The sequence below is a fragment of the Sminthopsis crassicaudata genome, chromosome 1 (genome assembly GCF_048593235.1).
Source record: "Sminthopsis crassicaudata isolate SCR6 chromosome 1, ASM4859323v1, whole genome shotgun sequence".
In the NCBI taxonomy this organism is placed as follows: Eukaryota; Metazoa; Chordata; class Mammalia; order Dasyuromorphia; family Dasyuridae; genus Sminthopsis; species Sminthopsis crassicaudata.
Genome location: NC_133617.1, coordinates 464233749 through 464249419, shown reverse-complemented (window position 1 = coordinate 464249419; position 15671 = coordinate 464233749). Strand labels below are relative to the sequence as shown.

The following is a 15671-nucleotide window of genomic DNA, read 5'->3' as shown; positions in this document are numbered from 1 at the left end:
CCATATTAGATATAGGTTGAACAAAATAATTATATGCTAAGAATCAAAATGCAAATGAAGGTATAAAAGATCAGAAAAAAATTTAAGACTAATGATTTTTCAGTAATGAACAGAACCAACCAGCTACACCCAGCAAAAGAACACTGGGAAATGAGTGTGGACCACAACATAGTATTTACACTCTTTCTGTTATTGTTTGCTTACATTTTTGTTTTTCTTCCCAGGTTATTTTTGCCTTCTTTCTAAATTCGATTTTTTTGTGTGTAGCAAGACAACTGTATAAATATGCATATATATATTGCATTTAACATATACTTTGATATATATTTAACATGTATGAGACTACCTGCCATCTTGGGGAGGGGAAGGGGAAAAATTGGAACAGAAGTTTTTGCACAGCAACAAGAAGATTACATGCTCAATTCTGATATAACATGTTCCCAGATGGAGATCAAAAAGTTCTCAGATGAACTGATGCTAAGTGAAATGAGCAGAACCAGATCACTATACATAAAAAAATATATACTAGCTGTGTGACTCTAGGCAAGTCACTTAAACGCCAATTGCCTCAGCAAAAAAAAAAAAAAAAAAAAAAAAAGCTACCCACACAATTCAAGTGAAGTTATGGCAAATAATAGATTCCTGAGACTTAGGGCTGGAAAGGACCTTGAAAGATTACTTACTCTGGAGCAGCTAGGTGGTGCAGTGGGTAGTGCACCAGCCCTGAATTCAGGAGGACCTGAGTTCAAATTTGATCTCAGACACTTAACACTTCCTAGCTGTGTGACCCTGGGCAAGTCACTTAATCCCAGCCTCAGGGGGGAAAAAAAAAAGATTACTTACTCGAATTATATATTTTTATAGATAATACACCTGAAGTCCAAGTAATAAAATGACTTGAATAAGGTTTCAGAGTTATTAAGTCACATCTAGGTAAAGATCCTCTCCACCCTTTTAAAATATCTTTCAAAAGCCCAGCAAGAAAAGTTTTCTTTTATAAATTTTTATATTTATACCATAATCATATCCACATGCTTGCTAGACATCCTTTATATTCTTTTGATTAAAAAAAAAAATTAGGTTTCTTATTTTTACTGTATATAACAAAGGACATTTAATGTGATAAACATTTTGTGATAAGGACTCCAGAATAGCTCCTTCTCACTAATAAGTAAATAAAACTTCTCACTTGCCCTGACTGGACAAAAGTAACAATCTTCTTAGTGAATTTAAGTCTTTCAGGAAAACCAAAAATGTCAGAAGAGGAATGGGGAATAGAGAGAGAAGGGAGGAAAGGGGGGCACCACAGGGGGAAAAATAAAATTTCAAGCACTCCAGAGTCCCAGAGATCCACAAAAGAAACTGAATGAGGGGTCCACAGGCCTAAAACCAAGGAAGAAAATTAGGGAAGGGGAAGAAAAAAGGGTACAAAATGGAAAAATGAAAGACTCTTCCTCAACCTATGGGCCAAAATAAGATTCAAAAGAGCTATGATGGCTATAGACCAGTCTAAGGACCACAGGGAAGGACACAACTATGGGAAATAAGTATTGAAAGCATCATCTCAACTACTACATAGAATTCCCAATCCCTCTAATTTTGTCTGCCTGCCTTTTGGATTTCCTTCACAGGCTAATTGTACACTATTTCAAAGTCCGATTCTTTTTCTACAGCAAAACAACTGTTTGGTCATGTATACATATATTGTATTTAATTTATACTCTTAACATATTTAACATGGATTGGTCAACCTGTCATGGGGAGGGGGGGAGGGACAAATTAGAACAAAAAGTTTGGCAATTGTCAATGTTGTAAAATTACCATGCAAATATCTAGTAAATAAAAACTATTAAAAAAAAAAAAAAGCATTATCTCCATTTTGTAATGAATATGGGCAGTTCACAGGAGGAAAGAAGTTCAGAGATACTGACCTGCCCAATGTTATAGTGTACAGTACAGGGTCTTTATTCTATATATATCTTTCTACTAAATCTCTCTTACTGCTCAGTTTATCCTTTCCTTTTAAAAATGTAAATGAAGAGAACTAGAGACCATTATTGATCACAAAATAGAACATTTTGATTACACCAAATTAAAAAGTTTCTGCACAAACAAAACTAATGCAAACAAGATTAGAAGGAAAGTAACAAATTGGGAAAACATTTTTACAGTTAAAGGTTCTGATAAAGGCCTCATCTCCAAAATATACAGAGAATTGACTTTAATTTATAAGAAATCAAGCCATTCTCCAATTGATAAATGGTCAAAGGATATGAACAGACAATTTTCAGATGATGAAATTAAAACTATTTCCACTCATATGAAAGAGTGTTCCAAATCACTATTGATCAGAGAAATGCAAATTAAGACAACTCTGAGGTATCATTACACACCTGTCAGATTGGCTAAGATGACAGGAACAAATAACGATGAATGTTGGAGGGGCTGTGGGAAAACTGGGACACTGATGCATTGTTGGTGGAGTTGTGAAAGAATCCAACCATTCTGGAGAGCAATCTGGAATTATGCCCAAAAAGTTATCAAAATGTGCATACCCTTTGACCCAGCAGTGCTACTACTGGGCTTATACCCCAAGGAACTACTAGAGAAGGGAAAGGGTCCTGTATGTGCCAAAATGTTTGCGGCAGCCCTTTTCATAGTGGCTAGAAGCTGGAAGATGAATGGATGTCCATCAATTGGAGAATGGTTGGGTAAACTATGGTATATGAATGTTATGGAATATTATTGTTCTATAAGAAATGACCAACAGGAAAAATACAGAGAGGCTTGGAGAGACTTACATCAACTGATGCTGAGTGAAACGAGCAGAACAAGAAGATCATTATACACTTCAACAATGATACTGTACGAGGATGTTTGCTGATGGAAGTGGATTTCTTCAACATAGAGAAGAACTAATCCAATTCCAATTGATTAATGATGGACAGAACCAGCTACATCCAGAAAAGGAACACTGGGAAATGAATGTAAACTCTTATTTTTACCTTCTGAATCCAATTCTTCCTGTGCAACAAAAAAATTCGGTTCTACACACATATATTGTATATAAATTATACTGTAATATATTTAACATATATAAGACTGCTTGCCATCTGGGGGAGGGGGTTGGGGGAGGAAGGGAAAAAATCTGAATAGAAGTAAGTGCAAGGGATAATGTTGTAAAAAATTACCCATGCATATGTACTGTCAAAAAATGTTATAATTATAAAATAAAATAAAAAATTAAAAAAAAAAATTTAAATGAAGTCTAAATCAAAACAAGCAAACCCCACCCCAAACCTTCTACACTTCCATTAGCAAAAATCATGCACTTATATAATTAAATGTTAACAATTGTCACCCCCCCCAAAAAAAGAAATCCTCCCATATCCTCTTAGCAGAGGTTGAGAGAGAGAGAGAGAGAGAGAGAAGAGAGAGAGAGAGAGAGAGAGAGAGAGAGAGAGAGAGAGAGAGAGAGAGAGAGAGAGAGAGAGAGAGAGAGAGAGAGGAAGAATGAGGAACAACCATGCCAGATGTTTGTTCCTTTTACCAACCAATAGGTACTTATTTGTCTTCAGTGAAACTATCTATAGTAGAAACTTTCAAAAATGCTGACTTTAGTCACCATATTACAAACGGTGAGAGTAAATTAATGAAAAGGGGGGGGGGAAACTTGTGGGAAATATTTTTTTTATAATGGGGGGGAGGGGAGAGATCTTAAAAAGGTACTTTAATGAATTATGATAGCATGCAGTAGCCATTCTAGTCATTTGCAAGAGAAATGACTACTTTTATGTATTCTTTTCCTCTCAGGATGTTCTTTAATTTCTTTAGAAAAAAGAAAAACAATTCATACAAATTCCCAGGCTTATATAGTTGACTTACACTGGAAGTCTTATAGTGAGATATAACTGATATTCCACCAAACCAAATTCTTTCATTTATATGTATTACTAATTTCTCCGGCTATCCCCAATTCCTAGAACATATTCCCTCCTCACCTTGACCTGATGATTTCTTTTACATCCTTTAAATTCCAACTAAAATCCCAATTCCTTCTGGAAGCCTTCCCCAATCACTCTACTAATACAACTTTTCCAAGATTCTTTCTATAGATTCTTTCCTATTATTCCTTTATACAGTTTGGTTGTACATATAATTTGAAATGCTCCATTAGATAGATCATTAAGTTACTGGAGGATCTTGAGAACTGATGCTTTTTGTAGTCCCCCTTTTTAGTACAGTACCTGGCACAGAGTAGGTACTTAATAAAAATTTATTACTGATTGATTTTTTAGTCCTCATTAAACAAGCAAAAAAAAAAAAAAAATCACAGCATTTTAAAAACTACTACATTAAAACCTAGTGCCTAAAAACAAGCTACCCCCAATTTTTAAATTTATTATGCCACGTACAATGGCATAATAAACTTTCAGTAAATTTGTCTTTCAATTAATCAATAAATATCTATTAAATATTCTAGCACTGTACTAGATACTGGGAACACAAAGACAAAAATGAAACAGTCTGCTACTCAAGGATCTCACACTCTATGGGGAAAGAGATGTACAGATATTAATTATAAATACAAGGTAAATGGGGGAAGAGGGTAAGAAATTAGAACTGGGGAAGAAGGGAGGTGAAAAATTATCTCAAGGAAAAAAATGGCACTTGATCTGAGTTTTGGAAAAAATAGGAAGGGATTCACGTAGTGGAAGTGAGGAAGGAGTAAGAAAAGAGGATTATAGAATGGAGATGGAGTTATCAGGAAAGACTGAGTGTCCTACATGTGGAATCAAAGCCTAGAAAACTAAGGGAGGGGGCAGCTAGGTGGCACAGTGGATAGAGCATTAGCCTTGAATTCAGGAGGACTCGAGTTCAAATCAGATCTCAGACACTTAACACTTCCTAGCTGTGTGACCCTGGGCAAGTCACTTAACCCCAGTCTCAGGGAGAAAAAAAATTTTAAAAAAAGGGAAACAGGTTGTAAAGAACATTAGATGTCTATCATACAGATTTTACCATTTCATTCACCTGTCAAAAACTAGATTCTTATCTGTGGCATTTAATGGCCTTCAAGATCTTGCTCCAACCTATCTTTCTAGTCAAATTACCTTATCTGCTTTGCACACCATACACATTTCAGCAAGCAGATTGCTTACGTTTCTCTTTAGTATCTGCTCCCTGTGTCTTTGTACAAATTGCTCCATTACTGAAATACACTCCTTTCCTTATCTTTGCCTCTTAAAATCACTAGCTCAATTCAAATGATACCTCCAAAAAGTCTCCTTATTGCTTCAATTATTAAGGCCTCCTGTTTGAAATGAATTTATATTGTTGCCTCTCCTCCATCTTCATCCCCTCCCCCAACACACATAAACACAATAAAATGCACCCTCCTAAACAGTAGGTTGTTATGGGCCAGAACTCAACTTGAAACAAAGATTCTTACAAGGTGTTAAGTCAGTGAAATTGATAAATACAATGGTTATCTAGTTTAGCATGATGATTAATAGTTCTCTAGTTCAGTACATGTACTTACTACTTAATATAGTTTCACAAGATTCACACCTATGATAATGGAGTATATATATAACAGCCAGCAAGGACTGGCAGAGATTCATTCACTCCATCTCACACCATCTTGGTGTCAGGCTCTTTGCTTCTCCATTGAAACCAAGACTCCGGAAGGCCTCAAAGAAAGCTAGCTGAAGCCCCAAGCAAAGAGACTAGACTTTGAAGGAGATAATAAAGGATTTGGACTTTAACACCAGGCTGTTCTAGTGATGATTAATCTGTTGAAAAGTAGGCTGCCCCCCAAAAAAAATTACAGTAGGTCATCCTCATTTCATTTTCTTCCCAACCTCTAAAATTTAATAGGACAATTGAATATACTACATAATAGGTGCTTAAAATGACAAAGAAATGGCTCTTTTCCTTGCTAAGGACAACCCAGAAGTACCCTGGATCCCATATCCTCCTATCTTCTCCAAGTGATTTCCCCATTCTAATTCTCAAATGTCAAATTCTTCTTTAGTTACCGTATGCTCATTCTTTTAAAAATCCCCAATGAATCATCTTTTATATTTCTTCCCCTTCTCAGCTAAATATTAGGGGAGGAAAAAGTTATCCAGCTATGCTTGCTGCCTCTATTTCCTCATTCAGCTGATTTAAGGGTCACATCAAATGCCCTTTACTCAATTCTTATCCTTCATGCAGCACCTGGCACTGCTGACCACCTCTCCTCCTCCATCTTTTATCCCTCTTTTGTTCTTGGTGGTTCTACCTACCAGACCTTACCTTAGTGTTCACTGCCCGATTTTGATCGAAGTAACATCCAATAATTATGCCTATCCCCCAGACTGCTTTGGAACTTCTCTTCTTCCCTACGTTCTCATTTGATGGTCTCATCAATTCTCATGAGTTCCCATACAGAGTATTGCCAGGACCCATATATCAAGGCCTTTCCCCACTCCCCAACCAGCTCCCAAATGAAATCATCAAATGCCTACTGGACAAACTTGATACCCAAAGAGCATCTTAAACTTAAACTTAACAGATCCAAAACAAAACATTGTCTTTACCTCCCCAAACTCATTCCTCTTCCAAACCTCCCTATTAACTGCCAAAGGCATCGCCTCTATAGCATCCTTGATTTGACACTCTCATTCACCCCACATATCCAATCAGTTGTCAAATCTTATCATTTTTACTCCTACAGATTCTCTAATATAAAACACTATTTCTCCATCCACATATGCACCACCCCAATTCAGGCATTCATCACCTACAATAGCTTTCTAATTGGTCTCCCTGTCTCAAGTTTATCATTCCAAACTTCCATACATGTTAAAATCATTATCTAAAAGTTTGACTAACTCATTTCTACAATTCTACCTCCTGTGTTTGATATTTAAAATTCTTTATCACCTTATCCACCCAACCTTTCCAGCTTTTTTACACACTTTTCCTGCTCCACAGATTCTATAATTTAGACATCTCCTCTCCTCCCCGCTCAAGTAAGAAAGTTTTCTCCTCTCTATGGTTGCATTCCATCAACTCTCCAAGTATCTTGCAAGTCCTTACTTGCACAATGTACATGCTGTCTCTTGACTATGAGAGCAGACTCTTATCTTTATATACCTAGTATGTATTACATAGTCCTTAGGTCTAAGAGTTTAATAAATAAAATTTTGGATATACTGATTTTAAAAGTTGATTCAAGATATAATCAACTTTCTGACAAGAGGATTGGTCAGACCTCCTGTGTTCCCATAAAACCATACCAGTTTGGGGAGGGGGTGGGGGGAGTCCAGAGATTCATATCAGACCAAATGGTAATCAAGAAATCCAGTGAGAATCTATAATGTCAGTCAATGAGCATTTTTAAAGCACCTACTATGTACCAGACACCACACTAAGAACTTAAGATATAAATAAATGTAAAAGAAGGAGCTCATAATCAAATGGAGAAAACAATATAACTAATCAACTGAAGAAAAGCACCAGAATTAAGAAGGATCAGGAGAGATATTGTGAATAGAATTTTATCAGGGACTTGAATAAAAACAAAATAGGGAGTAAGGGTAAGGAAGGAAAACATTTCAGGCATGACGACCAGTCAGAAAAAAATGTCCTGAAATAAGAAATGGAACTGTCTTTTTGAGAAAGAGGCCAGTGTTGATGGAAACTCTGTCCCCTGATCTTTGGGGGAAGGGATAAACCTGGGTTGGAAAAGCCCTGAATCTCCTCCCCTCCAGACCTTTGGGAGCAACCCCACTATCTTGTTCTTAGGAAACTTCCACTGTGATCACCTACAATTCAATTGTAGATCTTGTCCTGGGGCATAATTACCACCCATTATTGATTAGTCTCTCAAATTCATCTAAAGATTACTCCCTATCCCTGGGCCATAGAAATCTAATATAATCAAAGGCTGTACCCTAAATCTTGGTTAATTTCTTTCTGTTATTGGCTCACTGAGGAAATTGTTTCTCAGTGTAATTAACCCTTTTTGGGGGGCCAAAAAACCTCACCTGCAGATTTGGGGCTTCAAATTCTTTCACAAAAACCTGCGACACCAGCCTGCAGACTCCATTGCTATTACAGCATCTCTCACCCCTCAACAGCATCACTTGATCAAAGAGTAAGGGGCAAAAAGGCTAAATGTAAGTAAGGGACTTCCACTCTAGAACTGCACAAAAATACCAGCTGGAAACCTCTAGGATTCCCTGCAAAAGAGAGATGCCAAAAAAGCCAATGAAGCAGAACAGCATAGGCACCAGAAACAGGGAATATGTAGTCTTAACATTCAAGTGTCAGATAAACAAAAAGCAGAGGGCTTCTTGAAACAATCCCTGAGATGGAATGAACAGGACTGATTGGATGAAGTATTTCTCAGTATTGAGTCACACGATCACAGGAAATTATGTGACCTGTGGGAGACAGGCAATATTAGTGACTATTGGTCAAGAACCTTGATGTCCTTTAGTCTATCTTTTGCTTTTAAGTCCTGGACAAGCTGATCAGGTTCCAGGAGCACATGATGGAGTTTAGCTTGGGCTAAATTCCTTTTTTTTTTCCTGGGGAAACTAGGATTAAGTGACTTGCCTAAGGTCACACAGCTAGGAAGTGTTAAGTGTCTGAGGCCATATTTGAACTTGGGTCCTCCTGACTTCAGGGCTGGTGCTCTATCCACTGCACCACCTAGCTGCCCTTATTGTCTGGGCAGGGATTAAATAAATGTACCTCTTTGTACCTGATGAAATTAATTAGTTAATTGGGAACAAACTAGACAAACTGAGCCCAAGGACTCAGCAACCAGAAAACAACCTACTAGGTAGTTACTAGTCTAGTAACAACCAGTAGATTGTTACACTGAAGATTCAGGGGGTCTAACACTAAGAAGTGGAAGTCAGTTTAAGAACCAGAGGACTGAAGTCAAATAGACAACCCACTCCACACCCCTTCAAAATGCAAGGCATGTGAAGCCTGTCCCTAGTAACCAGTAAGTAAAGCTCTAACTCAGAATCTAAAGAGATGAATAAGTCAAAGAAAATGAACTCAAGAAAAATCAACAATTTTGCAATCTTGTACCAAAAAATCTCTAACAATTACAAGTAGAAACTTTAAGGAAAAGACTTAACACAAGGACTACATGAACCTACCTAGCCTAAAGAAACTGGTAAGCCTTTGTTCTCAGAACTCCATTTTCTTATTTGGTGCACAGAAGGTCATATTTCCTTCGCTCACAGAGATATTCTCTTTGGCTGGCCCTGCCAGATCTGTACCTTACATCATCTGTATACAGTCCCATTCCAATTTGTTGGATAAAGTAACTTACGATCAGTAATAGAAATAGAGTGGGTTAGAAGGGTTAGGGTTAATTTATTTTAAGCTAGGAGCCTTCAGGAAACTACATTTTAACTAAGAAAAGGTTATTTCTGTAGGAGTAGTTCATATGTAAATAAAACTTTTATTGTCATTTCTTGTCACTGTATAATTTCTTGTCATTATGAGAAAAATTGTGTAAAACCCACTTTCATAAGATCATAGATCTCAAACTTGAAAGCACGTTATTCAGTCATAAGAATTCCTAAGAATCCTAAAGTCAGAAAGGATGACTTAAAGAGGTTTACCCAATCACTAAGAGATCAAATTCAGGTTTTCTGAATCAATACCTTTTACTAACTTTAAAAAATTTTTGTGGCCCAGTTCTGATACAGGGAACACCTCTGCTATTAAAATATATGTAGATCAGAACAGTAACTCCTTTTAGTTGAATTAAAGTTGAATGAGGAACTGAAGTTAAATGTCACCACACAGACTTCCAGTTTAAGGAAAATGTGATCAAGAAATTTTATTCTTTATGTTCTTTTAAATTATATCTCTGACCTTACCTAAAAGAAAGCCAAAAAGTGTAAGAAACATTCAGAAATACTAGCACATATTTGTGGATCCACATCAATCAGCTTTCATTTATTAAATAAATGTCTACTAAGGCACTGAGCATACCAAAAACATTTTTAAGGAGTTTCCATGCAAATTCCTAATGAAGGTACTAAAAAATAATTTTTATCACAGATTTCACTTGGACAATAAACTCAATTAGACTATCCTTTCTCAACCAAAAAACTTTAGCAACTGCAGGAAATTTTAAGATATTAAAATTTCTTTAAATACATTACTAGATTATATCTTCCTAGCTCTAATGCAACATTTTTCAAAGATCATGCTCAATTTCCACTTAAAATGATTTAAAGTAAGATATGCAAAAATTTCCAAGAAATTATCATTTTTTCCATTGCAGTATAGTTTTAATACAAAAATATGTAATTATTAAATACCTTTATATAGAACCAAGTAATGGCTATTTTAAAAATCTTTCTTCTAAGTTTAAAAACTCGGAACTAAATGGAAAATCTAGCTTTGAAGTATGATACTTAGATATTTAATGTCATATGTTAAAAGGAGTATGGGTTAATGTTTGTTAAAGAGCAAAAAACAGTCCTTTTTTAAGGCAATTTTTTTGCATCATATCTAGATGTGAAATATTTAAAATGTAAAGTAAAAAAGGATTAATTTTCTAATAATTAAACTTTTGTTCAGAAAATTCAAGATGTACACACATGATAATCAATAAGACTGCCTTCTCAATGGATAGGAAAGGAATGGGGAAAAGAGAAAAAAACAAAAAAAATTTCAAATTAATAAAATTAATAAGCATGCGCATGCATGACGCACACACACATTTTTTGCAAAACCCATCTCTCTCCCAGCAGCTCATTCCACTTTTGGAAAGCTATAGTTTTTAGAAAGTTTTTCCTGACTCTCAAGACTAAATTTTTATTTTTTGTAACTGCTAGTCATCGCTCTTGGGTTTGGCTTCTGGGATAAAAACATTCGATTTTTTTCCACAAGCAAGCTCTTCAATATCTGAAATAAGTATGAGGCACACTACCCATCAATATCCAAAACTCCAATCCTCCTTTCAGGCTTTTTTCAACCGTTTGTTTTCATGTAATTTGAACTCAATACCATTTATCATCCTGGCTGCCCCTTTTCTAGATACTCTCCAGCTCATTAATGTTGTTCTAAAACTGGTGAATCAAGAATTGAACACAACACTCTAGGTATATTCCCAAGGTAGAATACACACATACACACACACATATATAAATAATCACTTACTTAAGCTAGGTCTTTCTTAATGCAAACCAATATCAAAAGTTGCCACAGTTTTACATGAGTTTGCAGTTGACTAAAATTACCAGTTCTTAAACAGATGAACTTACTTTTTTGGGGAGAACATTCCATTTAATATTTGGAAAATTAAAAATTACTATGATTTAAGCTTTTGAAATCGTTTACATTTGTAATTTATTTTACAATCCACAATCTACTACTCTTACAATTATCCTATGAAGCAAGTAATACAGATATTTTTATTATTCCTATTTTTAAAATGAGAAAAGTGAGTCTCATAAAAGTTAAAGTCCCCTAGCTGGTAAATGGTAGAATTAGAACTTGTACCATGTCTTGATTTTTAAGTTCAGAGCTGTTTAACGCACATTTTACTGTCTCCCATGCTATAATAGAAGCAGGAATTGGATTTCTTTTCTCTGTTTAATTTTGCTTTTTTTTTTATTTTTATAATAGCATTTTATTTTCTAAAATGCATGCAGTTTTTAACATTCACCCTTAAAAAACCTTCCATATTTTTCTCCCTCCCTCCACACTTTTTCCCTACTCTAAACAGCAAATAATCCAATAAGTTAAACATGTGCAATTCTTCTAAACATATTTCCACATTGATCATTCTGCACAAGAAAAATAAGATCAAAAAGGGGGGAAAAATTAAAGAAAAAAAAAAACAAGCAAGAAAGTAGATGAATTTTCTTTAACTATATGCTCCCATAAGATTTTATATTTATCTGTCAAATTTCAATTAAACAGATATAGCCTAGAGGTCCAGCCTCAAATCATTTGGGAGTATGTTTATCTTTTTATACTTTTAATTAAAAAATAAACTGTCAATTTTAGCAAAATGTTGAATATAAAAATATCATCTATAAAATGATTTCTATCCTCAAAAGCAGTTCAAAAGAAAGGAAAACCTTTAAAGCCCTTGTTAAATTTTATCAGTATCACATGACTGAGATATGCAGCAAATGAGGATAACCAACATGAAGAGAGCCATGTAGTAGATATGAGCAAGTTACAAAAAAAGATAAGAAATGTTAAAAAACAGAGAAAGGATATTATCTAAGAAATGACCAAAAAAGATAAGATGATATAGGGTAAGAGAGAGGAAAAAACCATATATACAGAAATACCAGGTGCCCCCTGATACCTTCATTGTTAGGATTCTATAAAATGATCTCTTGTTAGGAGTTTACACCTTTAAAAGAGTTTGCTCATTGGTTCTGTAAGGAGCTCCCAAAAGCCCATGGAGTACCCACAAGCCCATTCTCTGGGAGGATATAAGGAGCCAACATTGAGTCTGGAGGGAGTCTGAATCAAAGAGAGAACTTCAGGGAAGCTCCAAGAGATTCAGAGTGAGGACTCAGTGGATTCACAAGTCCAGCAGATTCACAAGTCTAAAGGAAAAGCCTGCTCATGGACTTCCGGGAGATTCACATCTAGGATTGAATTCTGGGAAACCCACAATCCCACACTCTCGGAGACAGAGTCTGATTCATTCCTGCGTCTACCTTCATGCTGGCTGGAGCTATGGATTCAGAGGGAGCTAGAGGGAAGCTGGCTAGAGACTTTCCGACAGGAAAAGATTCAAGACTTTGAAGAACACAATATAGCATCTGGACTTTAACTCCTGGCTGCATTTTGGGATTATTGAACTAAACTGAAACTAAGGCTGCCTCCCCAGAAGTTCCCCAAGAAACCTGCACCCAGAGAATGATTGACAATCTAGAGAAAGAGAACATTGCATTTTGGCACCCAATGTGGGGCAAAGACTTTTGCTTATCCTGACTGAGCCCTTCAGGGAGCTATCCCAGACTTTATACTTCATGACAATCCCCCTTTCTGCCAGTAATGGGTTGTGGGTAAAAAGAAATAGGTGGAACTGGATCTTTGAAAGAATAGCAAAATCTATAAGATCACAAACCTGTTTTAGAATATTTTAAAGATTTAAAAAAAAAATAGAAAAGTAAGGAGTCAAAAATAATTCAATGCTTAGAAGCTTTGTGATTATGGGATCAATTAACTTCAAGTCTCAGTTTCTTCAGAGGCATTATAAGGATAATACTGAGACAGGATTTTATGCTAATCAAAACAATTTTCATGACATAAATTCTATGTTTACAATAAAAACATTCTCACCTACTTATATTCTCCTTCCATAGATCTAAGGTCAAAAGACAAATTCAAAAAACAGACAGTTTAAGCTGGAAATATATTTATACATTCTGCTAAATTTATTAGCTGTGAAAGTTACAGATAAAAAGAAATTTTAATTAAAAGAAATTGTCAGTATCTGTCAGGGGAAGAGAAGAAAAAACAATCATAATAACATCATGGATAAATGGAACCCAAGTATATTAGTTTAGAAATAAGTGATTCCTATTATCTTCAGTTTACAGATTAAGTAGAAGTGAATGAAATATCTTGCCAAACTCACAGTTACTAAGGGGTAGAGAGTTAGGACTAAAACACTCCTTTTCTGGACTCTTTCCAGGGCTGTTTATACTACACCATAATTTGAAATAATCTTATATAATCAAATAAACGAAATACATTGAAAGACATCAAAAGAAAACAGAAAACTAATTCAACAAATTGATAAGAAATCTCCTAAGAAACTTTGTCCCAAGTTTACATAGCTAGCAGCTGTTCCATGGACTTGTTAGCTAAGTAGCTGACAGCTTCATTGTTTGATGTATCAATTATTTAAACTCACTCCCAACCAGTAATGAAATACAGCAGGGAAAAAATAGTAATATAGTAATTAAGCAGCGAATAAAAGAATTTTAATGTTAAACTTAAGAATCTGTTCTGCGTAGCATTAAAAGTCTCATTGCTTTTCCTTCATTCTTAAAGAGAGCCAAGACATCAGGAACGTGATGCCATGACACGTAAGTGAATTGGATTTATGTAAGGGAGACTGCAAGATCACTTGCCTCACTTTCCCCTCCAAAGTCATCTGGGACCAGTAGGAAGATATAAATCAAGATGACTAAAGATGGTCCTGGATGAAATGGGAGACCTTGGCCTTATTATGACAAAGACAACACTTGAAAAATTCAGTCATTGAAGAAACAGGAATTCTTTTGATTCATGTTGCCAGTAAATTAGTAGTGCACTGTGCTTTTATTTATAATACCTATCAGATCCATGAATAATACAATTTAGTATTTTTGGATATGCAAAGAACTGATACATCAGGTGATTACTACAGCTAAAAAAATAGAGTAAATCTAACAAAACTACCTCTTCTTCAGAAATACTTCTTAAAACAATCAACCTATTTATAAGCCTAAGAAAAAATATGTACCATTTGACTAAGGAGTTTAAGAAGCAATTTAATTGAAAAAGGAATATTATTTCAAATGTTAATTCTTGATTTAAATTATCAAATCAAATTGGGAAATCCAAGTTTTAAATAAGAAAAAAAGTATCATATTAAAACATGCACATACTCCCTTTGTATCCTATACAGGTATACTGAAAGAATGCAGAAAAATGTTCACAAAAACTAGGCTGTTTTCATGAAAATGAACTATCAAAATAAAAAGACAATTTTAAAGAGTAATCATTCTATCTACCAGTCTTCCATTTCTACTCTAACAATTAATTCTATTTTCCTTCTTCAATAAGCTATTAGATAAGCATATCAAGAGAATAACATAAATAACATCCTGATATCAACATAAGATTTTTCCAGGATATTCGTGTGGGTAAGAGGAAAACTATGAAAATAACTACTGTTTGATAAAATGTCAACTGGTTAAACAGCTACATGGCCATGTCAATTAATAAATTTGTGCTAAATGGACTATAATGGACAGCTAGGTAGCATAATCATGGTATTTGAACTCAGGAAAAGCAACATTCAAATCCAGCCTCAGTCAGTAAGCATATAACCCTAAGCAAGTCTTTTAATTTCTATCTGCCTCAGTTTCCTCAAATATAAAATGAGGGTAATAATAGATCCCCAGGACTGTGGGATCTAAAGAGATAATCATACATACTTATTTCTCTCCTTCAATAAATAGGACCTTATGGTTTTCAGGGTTTTCAGGGTTTTATGGGTTTGTCCAACTCAAAACATTTACCAATACTATGGATGAACATATGAAAAGTAAACTTGTCAAACATGGAATGGCAAAATTATGAGAAGTTTTGTGTCAATATGTAATGACAGAATTATGAGAAGTGTTGCATTACTATTTCAGTAACCTATCACAATCCAAATTGGTCACACATATCAATAAGATCTTTTAACATATACATGCATATTTCCTCATTTATAAACTATGTAATTATAAAACTTTAAAAGCAATATTAAGAATAAGATAAAGAAGAAAGACTATTTGATCCTGAATCAACAGGGAGCCATTTCTAAAATTTATTAACTAAAGGGGAGATATGATCATACCTGCACTGTAGGAAAATTACTTGGTTAGCTATGAAGAAAATGAATTGGATAGAAG

The 15671-nt window shown here is 35.0% G+C and overlaps 1 protein-coding gene across 8 annotated transcripts in view; it reads right to left on the bottom strand.

The window, feature by feature from the left end:
• PTBP3 (polypyrimidine tract binding protein 3) overlaps positions 1 to 15671 on the bottom strand; it is a 113048-nt gene that overhangs the window by 65199 nt on the left and 32178 nt on the right. The window lies entirely within an intron of this gene.